The sequence below is a fragment of the Lycium barbarum genome, chromosome 2 (assembly GCF_019175385.1).
Source record: "Lycium barbarum isolate Lr01 chromosome 2, ASM1917538v2, whole genome shotgun sequence".
NCBI classification, from domain to species: Eukaryota; Viridiplantae; Streptophyta; class Magnoliopsida; order Solanales; family Solanaceae; genus Lycium; species Lycium barbarum.
Window position 1 is genome coordinate 96731500 of NC_083338.1, and position 9884 is coordinate 96741383.

Sequence of the window (9884 nt, forward strand, 5' to 3'; positions counted from 1 at the left end):
GGTGAGCCTAAAGACAATGAATATCATCAAGGAATCAGGTAAGGACTATTAGCTTCATAAGAGTATTATATCATAAGCTTTAGAGTCTCTAGACTTAGATTCATTATCATCATTTTGATATACATAACACACCTCTTATCCGCATCTCATGGGAAATTCTCAATAATCATAAACTCATCGTTTTCGGAATATAAGAGAGTCATGGAAAGATAAAGGAAATCATATTGTAGGAATCATGCCTTAGAAAAGAAGGGACTAGCCTTACATACCTTTACGTCGTTCTAGCTATATCGACTAAGTGCTCCCCTCCAATACTCACAATTCTACATTCAAAAGAATTCGTACTAAGGTTAGATAACCAGAAACTTATTTTAGATCCCAATTAACAATCTAAGAGCTAACGAAAATTGGACAGCATCTCCTTTGTTTCAATGATTTCCACCACACAATAAACAACTCCCAACATCAATAACAACACCCATAATATCTTAATCAATAACTTCATCAAGCTAGATATCATGCAATTCTCACCATTCCCCATCAAAATCATTCATAACCCTAACTATGGCTCAATACCATATTCATTCTCATTCAATGCTTCTACAACATCTTTAATACCATTCATATCAAGATTATACTCATTACGTATCAAGAACTATGATTCAAGTCAAGTTACTATTCAAGAATACCAATATTTCCATATTTGAACTCCATACTTGACTCTCTTCCATAATCCAAGTCATTCGACCATTCAATACTATAATCAACGTAAAATGAATGCAAAACTCACCTTTGATCATGTAGGAATGGGCTTTGGATGAAAATATATCACTTGGAGAAAACCCTATCTTCAATTCCAAAGAGATGCTTGACTTCTAGCAACCCTAATGAGCATCCAAACACTTGATTTCCTTGATTATTGGTGTTTGATCTTTGATTCACCTTGAATTTATGTTAGTAACAGGTGTGGAGGATTCTAGAGGTTTCAAGAAGTGAGGAGGAACTGAGAAATGAGAAATAATAACTTGGGGTCTTATATTTATAACTGGGAAAAATCTGATCCGTCATGGATTATACGGACACTTATACGGTCTGTATAAGTGACCGTGGAATTCGCACCAACAACCATCCTTTTCTGTAACCATTATACGGTCCGTATAATACTTGCAGTGATCACCCCTCACTGTGACAGTTATACGGACCGTATAAGTTATACAGACCGTATAATGGGTCGTATAACTCACCTTCCTTTCGACTTGTTCTCGTTGTTCCGTTTGATCTCTAATCCTTATGGGACCTTCTTAACATATGTTTAGCACTTCATTAACAATCCAAGGAGCATTATAACGCTTCCTCAAGACATTATTAAATCAACATTAGCTCAGTACTCTGCAAAACCTTCCCAAAACACGACCTATACTTCGCATTCCTCGACGAACTTTCTTCCCTTGTCTCAAATGTCTTTGGAATCTTAATTAGGATCGTTAAGTACCCCTTCGTACTTGTAGGGACATCGTATACGTCTTACCCTACATTAGTCTATTTACCGCATAATGACATGAAACTTTCCAAGGTGTAACACTCTTCCCCCTTTCAAAAACATTCGTCCTCGAATGTTAAGTTCTCGAGAATCTACAGAAATTTCGCCAGAGTTTCTCATGTAATATGGCACTACTATCTTGTCACAAAAACCTACAATACATCACCTCACAGGGCTACAACACAATGATAAGAAAAATATGGCCAAACACGACTAAAATATTAAAAGAAAGCATTACATACCTTAGGATAATGGCTTCTCATCTTAAATCTCTCCCGGGGGTGGAAACTATTGCGGATATTTAGACTTCGTATCTTCTTCCGCTTCCCAAGTCATTTTCTCTCGGTTGTATTTTATTCACAAGACCTTAACCGAGGCTACCTCTTTATTTCTAAGTTTCTGTACTAGCCTATCTAGTATGGCAATGGGTATCTCTTCATAAGCCAACTTCTCCGTAACTTGAACATCATCTACAGGCACAATTCTAGTAGGATCTCCAGCACACTTACAGAGCATCGATACATGAAAAAATGGATGGATTGATTCAAGTTCTGGAGGTAAGTCCAGTTCATAAGCTACTTGGCCTATCTTGCTGTCAATCTTATAAGGCCCAATATATCATGGACTAAGCTTGCCATTCTTTCCAAATCTCATCACGCCCTTTATCGGTGATACCTTCAGGAATACCTAATCATTAACTTGGAATTCTAAGTCTCGCCGACGGTTGTCCACATAAGATTTATTGCGACTTTGGGCTGTCAACAATCAATCTCGGATAACCTTGATATTTTCCACCGCTTATTGAATCAACTCCGGACCTATTAGTTGTACCTCTTATACTTTAAACCATCCAATTGGCGATCTACACTTCCTTCCGTATAGAGCTTCATACGGAGCCATTTGGATGCTGGAATGGTAGTTGTTGTTATACGCAAACTCAATAAGCGGCAAATGATCATCCTAACTACCTCTGAAGTCTAGTATACATGCCCGTAACATATCTTCCAAGGTCTGAATGGTGCGTTCAGCTTGTCCATCTGTCTGAGGGTGAAATGTTGTGCTAAGCCTCACTTGAGTACCCAAACCTTATTGGAAGGACTTCCAGAATTTAGCTATAAATTGTGCTCCTCTGTCAGTAATAATAGACACAGGGACACCATGAAGCCGCACCACTTCTTTAATGTACAATTTTGCATAATCTGCTGCCGCATAAGTAATCCTGACTGGTAGAAAATGAGCCGACTTCGTGAGTCTATCGACAATTACCCATATGGAATCATATTTGCGCCGAGAACGAGGCAAACCTACAATAAAATCCATGTTAATTACTTCCCATTTCCAAGTTGGAATTTCCATAGCTTGTAACAATCCTCCTGGCTTCTGATGTTCAATCTTCACTTGTTGACAATTGGGACACTAGGCTACAAATTATGCTATATCCTTTTTCATTCCATCCCAAAAATACATTAACTTGAGATCGTGATACATCTTTGTTGCTCCTGGATGAATAGAATAACGAGAGTAATGAGCTTCTTTTAGAATCTAACGATGTAGTCCTGCCACATCCGGCACACACATCTTGCCTCGATACCTGAGAACTCTGTCTGTAGAAGCCTCAAAGGGTGACTTCTATTTCTCGGGAAATGTATCTCTATAGTGACTCAACTGGGGATCTTCATATTGGCGCTCTCGCACCTCCATATCTAAGGATGAAACAGCTGGGTTGCGAATACCAACTCCTGCATTGCCTGAATTAATTAGACGAACTCCTAGGCTAGCTAGCTGGTGAAGCTCACAAACTAATTCTTTCTTCTCCGAAGGGGCCTCACATAGACTACCCATTGATTTGTGGCTAAGTGCATCAGCTACTACATTCGCCTTTCCAGGATGATATAAAATACTCACATCATAATATTTCAATAGTTCTAACCACCGCCTCTGCCATAGATTTAACTCCTTCTCCTTGAAAATATATTGAAGGCTCTTGTGATCTGTATAAATATCAACATGTACCCCATATAAGTAATGTCTCCACATTTTTAGCGTATGAATAACCGTAGTTAACTCAAGATCATGGGTCGGGTAATTCTTTTCATGTTTTCGCAACTGCCTGGAAGCATAGGCTATAACCTTCCCGTGTTGCATCAACACACAGCCCAATCTGACACCGGAGGCATCACAATAAACAATATAGCCTTCCGACCCTTTTGGAAGTGTCAGGACTGGGGCCGAAGTCAATCTATCTTTCAATTCCTGGAAGTTGCGCTCACAGGCATCGGTCTATTGAAATTTTGCTGATTTCTAAGTTAGCTTCTTTAATGGTGCTGAAATAGAAGAAAATCCTTCCACAAATCTTTTATAATAGCCTGCTAAACCCAAAAAGCTACGGACTTCTGTAGGTGTTGTAGGCCTTGGCCAAGTCTTCACAACCTCAATTTTCTGAATATCTACTCGAATGCCGTCAGCTGAAATAATATGGCCCAGAAAAGTTACAAAATTCAGCCAGAACTCATATTTAAAAAATTTTGCATACAAATCACGAGCTCGAAGAATCCCAAGGACAATACGCAAATGGTCTGCATGCTCCGCTTCTGTCCGAGAGTATACTGGAATATCATCGATGAACACGATCACAAACAGATCTAAGAAAGGCCTGAATACATTATTCATCGAATTCATAAACACCGCCGGAGCGTTAGTCAACCCAAATGACATCATCCGAAATTCATAATGGCCATATCTGTTTCTGAAAGCCGATTTGGGAATATCTTCTTCTCTAACTCTCACTTGATGATACCCCGATCTCAAATCAATTTTTGAAAACCACTTGGCACCCTGTAATTAGTCAAACAAATCATCGATTCTCGGAAGAAGATATTTCTTCTTTATCGTCACCTTGTTCAACTGCCTATAGTCGATGCACATTCATAAAGATCCAACTTTCTTTCTTACGAACAAGATAGGGGCTCCCCATGGCGATGAACTGGGGCTAATGAACCCCTTCTCAAGAAAATCCTTCAATTGTGCCTTTAACTCTTTCAATTCTGCAGGAACCATTCTGTAAGGAGGAATAGATATAGGTTTAGTATCCGACAGCACATCAATAGCAACATCAATCTCCCGCTCTGGTGGAAGGCCTGGAAGTTCATCTGGATATACATCTGGGAATTCATTGACTGCCGAGACGGATTGAAAAGTCGGGGGCTGTGCTTCAGTGTCATAAACTCGGACTAGATGATAAATATAGCCTTTAGCGATCATCTTCCTTGCCTTAAGGTAGGAAATACCTCTAGGAGATGCTGTGTTACCTTTCCATTCAAGCACTGGTTCTCCTGGAAATTGGAATCGCACCATCTTTGTTCTGCAATCCACATTAGCATAACAGGAGGCCAACCAATCCATGCCCATAATCACATCAAAATCTAACATTTCCAGCTCAACCAAATCAGCTTTAGTCTGACGACCACATACCACAATCACATAATTTTTTTTACACTTGTGTAGCTATTACCAGGTCACCAATAGGAGTAGATACATCAAAAGGCTTTATTGACTCGGGCTTCACCCCAATACGATCAGCAATATACGGAGTAATATACAACAAGATAGAACCCGGATCAATCAATGCATAAACATCATGGGAGAATATGGATAGTGTACCTGTAACCACATCTGGAGAGGACTCAAGATCCTGACGTCCGGCTAAAGCATAAATATGGGGCTGGGTGCCACCTGAACTGGATGCTCCCCCTCTGCTCCTACCACGGTCTGCTGAAGTCTGCCCTACCGGGCGCACGGATGAGGAAGAACTAGCTGCTGATCATATGGGCTGAGCTCCAACTCTGCCACCTATCGATGGACAATCACGCATCATGTGCCCAACCTGACCACATGCATAGCAAGCATCTGAACCTCGGCGACACTAACCTGAATGTAACATACCGCACTGGCAGCATCGTGGAACCAGTAGTCTCCTCTGACTGGGATCACCTCCAGACTGAGGACCTGTGACTCTCAAACTCTGACCCCGACCAGAATAAATGGGGCGATCAAATCTCCTACCCGCAAACCGAGGAGGTGCACTAGTCGCGGACTGGCGTGAATAACTGGAATATTATTGCTGCTGACCCCCTCTATACTCACTACCAGCACCGACAGATCTGGCCCTCTATCAATATCGCGCTCACCCTTCTGTGGCTGTTGCTGTTCTTCTAAATTCTGGGAGTGGGCCTGAATACGGGAGATGTCCATCCCCTCCTGTAGTGAAGTTGTCAAGTAATCCTTGAATAAATGTGGCCCTAAGCCACTCACATATCGATGTACCCTATCTCCCATATCCACTACCATCGTCGGGGCATACCTAGCCAATGAATTAAAATGAAGGTTGTATTCTCGAGCACTCATATTTCCTTTCTTAAGATTCAAGAATTTATCTGCTCTGGACTGGCGGACCTCGGGTGGAAAATAATGACGGATAAAAGCATTCACGAACTCTTGCCAAACCGGGGGAGGCACATTTTCCCCTCTTGAAGAAATCCAATTGTTATACCATAGAACCGCCACATCCCGCAGCCTATATGATGCCAGCTCCACTAACTCAGTATCCGAAGCATGGATGATCCTCAACGTCCTCAATATCTCATCTATAAAGTCTTGCAGGTCTTCATCCGGCTTTGACCCGAAAAATTCTAGAGGATTTAAACTTATAAAATCACGAGCCCTTGCACTAACCGCCCGATCACCTGGGCCCGTACTCTGTCGTTGAGCCTGAGTGGCAACTAGCCGAGTCAATAGCTAGATAGCCTCGGTCATCTGTTGACCCGAAGCACCCGGTGGAGGAACTGGGGGCATATGAGCTGGAGTAGAAACCCCTTCTTGTCATTCTAGAATAGGCTGAGTGTGGGAGGTATGGGATGGAGCCTCATTATGGGATTCACCTTCTTCTATATTCGTTGGTGGCTCCCTTTCCATCCACCTTGCTGTCGTAGCCTTGCCCTTCTGGGCGGCTGTGGCTTTTTTCTTTACCGGCATCGCTGAAATCATAACGCACAATTATGGAAAAGGAAATCTTATAACATAGATCTATCGCACGATCTAATAAGCAGGAAGATAGTCATTTTCTTAAATGCCCCCCAGCTGTTTGTTTATAAGTGTGGCGCGCTTCACACCCATAAACGAGACTCTGCTGGACACGGTTCGTAGACACACCCTAGGACGGAACTGCTCTGATAACACTTTTGTCACGACCCGACTAGGGGGCCATGACGAGTACCCAGAGCTGACTATCGAGCACCACTCATTAGGCTAATCATAATACCCAACCTGAACACACATAATCTCCAAGGAAATACATATATATATATATATATATATATATATATATATATATATATATATATATTAGCCCTCACGGCTGGAAAAATGATATACAAAATATACACTGATGTATTCATGAGACATCCACTACCCACGCGTACGTATCTATGAGCCTCTACTAGAATACTGAGACATATGGACGGGACAGGACCCCGCCATACCCAAATATGTACACAAAAGAATGCATCACTAACTGGCACCTTCGAAGTAATGGAGTGCTCCTGTGTAGCTACTGATAGACTCCTATGAATCGGTGCCGCCTCTCCGTTTACCTGTGGGCATGAACACAACGTCCATAAAAAGAAAGGACGTCAGTACTAGCAATGTACTGAGTATGTAAGGCATACACAATAACATGATAAAGAGATGTGAGAATATAAGATAAAGGGATAACCTGTAACTGATTGCCTCTTAAGGCGGAGTCATACATGCTAAATTATATAATAATCGACATCATATCATGTATGCATATGTAAACTGCCCGACCATATAGGTACGGTGTGATCATCATTAGCCCGCGTCTAGGCCTCCCGCGTCCGGGGTAGACATACATCTCAAGCCGCCCACTAGTGGTGTCTGCCCGGCCATATAGGCACGGTGTAATCATTCTCATAGCTGCCCGCTAAGCCTATCGTAGTTTTGTCTGCCCGGCCAACTAGGCACGGTGTAATCATACATATATACTTATCATGAAGCATGCATAAGAACTCAAGTAAAAGCTACAACTCTGTCGGGGTGACGTAAGGTCGAGAACCCCCGATTCCATTATGGAGTATTCATGATCATCATGTCTCACCTTGAAGGAACTAGCATCATAAGGTGAGCCTAACAACAATGAATATCATCAAGGAATCATATAAGGACCAATAGCTTCATAAGAGTATTATATCATAAGCTTTTTAGTCTTTAGACTTAGATTCATTATCATCATTGTCATATACATAACACATCTCTTATCCGTATCTCATGGGAAATTCTCAATAATCATAGACTTATCGTTTCCGGAATATAAGAGAGTCATGGAAAGATAAAGGAAATCATATTGTAGGAATCATGCCTTAGAAAAGAAGGGACTAGCCTTACATACCTTTACGTCATTCTACCTTTATCAACTAAGTGCTCCCCTCCAATACTCACAATTCTACATTTAAGAAAATTGGTACTAAGGTTAGATAACCAGAAACATATTTTAGATCTCAATTAACAATCTAAGAGCTAACGAAAATTGGACAGCATCTCCTTTGTTTCAATGACTTCCTCCACATAATAAACAACTCTCAACATCAATAAGAACACACATAATATCTTAATCAATAACTTCATCAAGCTAGACATCATTCAATTCTCACCATTCCCCATCAAAATCATTCATAACCCTAACTATGGCACAATACCATATTCATTCTCATTCAATGCTTCTACAATATCTTTAATACCATTCATAGCAATATTATACTCATTACCTATCAAGAACTATGATTCAAGTCAAGTTACTATTCAAGAATACCAATATTTCCATATTTGAACTCCATACTTGACTTTCTTCCATAATCCAAGTCATTGAACCATTCAATACTCTAATCAACGTAAAATGAATGCAAAACTCACCTTTGATCATGTAGGAATGGGCTTTGGATGAAAATACTTCATTGGATAAAACCCTAACTTCAATTCCAAAGAGATGCTTGACCTCTAGCAACCCTAATGAGTATCCAAACACTTGATTTCCTTGATTATTGGTGTTTGATCTTTGATTCACCTTGAATTTATGTTAGTAAGAGGTGTGGAGGGTTCTAGAGGTTTCAAGAAGTGTGGAGGAAATGAGAAATGAGAAATAATAACTTGGGGTCTTATATTTATAACTGGGAAAAATCTGACCCGTCATGGATTATACGGACACTTATACGGTCCGTATAAGTGACCGTGGAGTTCGTACAAACAACCATCCTTTCTGTAACCATTATACGGCACCTTATACGGTCCATATAATTTTATATGGTCCGTATAAGTGACCATATAATACTTCCAGTGATCACCCCTCATTGTGACGGTTATACGGACCGTATAAGTTATACAGATCGTATAATGGGTCGTATAACTCACCTTCCTTCCGACTTGTTCTCGTCGTTCCGTTTGATCTCCAATGCTTATGGGACCTTCTTAACACTTGTTTAGCACTTCATTAACAATCCAAGGAGCATTATAACTCTTCCTCAAGACATTATTAAATCAACATTAGCTCGGTACTTTGTAAAACCTTCCCAAAACACGACTTATACTTCGCCTTCCTCGATGAACTTTCTTCCCTTGCCTCAAAAATCTTAATTAGAATCGTTAAGTACCCCTTCGTACCGGTAGGGACATCATATGCGTCTTACCCTGCGTTAGTCTATTTACTGCACAACGACATGAAATTTTCCGAGGTGTAACAACAAGGTTATAAATGCTTTACGGGGTATAGGATTATAGGCGTACATGTTTTATATGCTACTTTCTGGGTTGTGACTACTTTGAGCTTTAGACCATGCTAGGATAATGTTATAGGCATCGTATTTTCATACTAGTTTAACATGATGAGCTATGGCTTATGTGAATGTTTGATTACATGTTTAGCTATTAGTCATGCACTGTTCGTATGCCTTATAATTGCATACTTAACATATATGTGGTTATGACATGTGAGTTGTCTGTGCGGCATGTGGATATGGATATGTCACTCATGAGCCACTGTATAACCCGAACACTACAGACGATGTGTGCACATATATAGCGCTGGGAGGGCTAGTATTGATTATGATGTATTTGTGCATAACATCTTATGCTGCTTTTACCTTTTATCTGTCAAGATCACATATTCATTGTACATATTGTTTAAGTGAGTATTTTCTGTCAAACCCTTGACACTACTTTGTTGGGGTCGACTAATGATACTGAATAACTGTTGGTGTACTCATACTGCAGTTGTTGC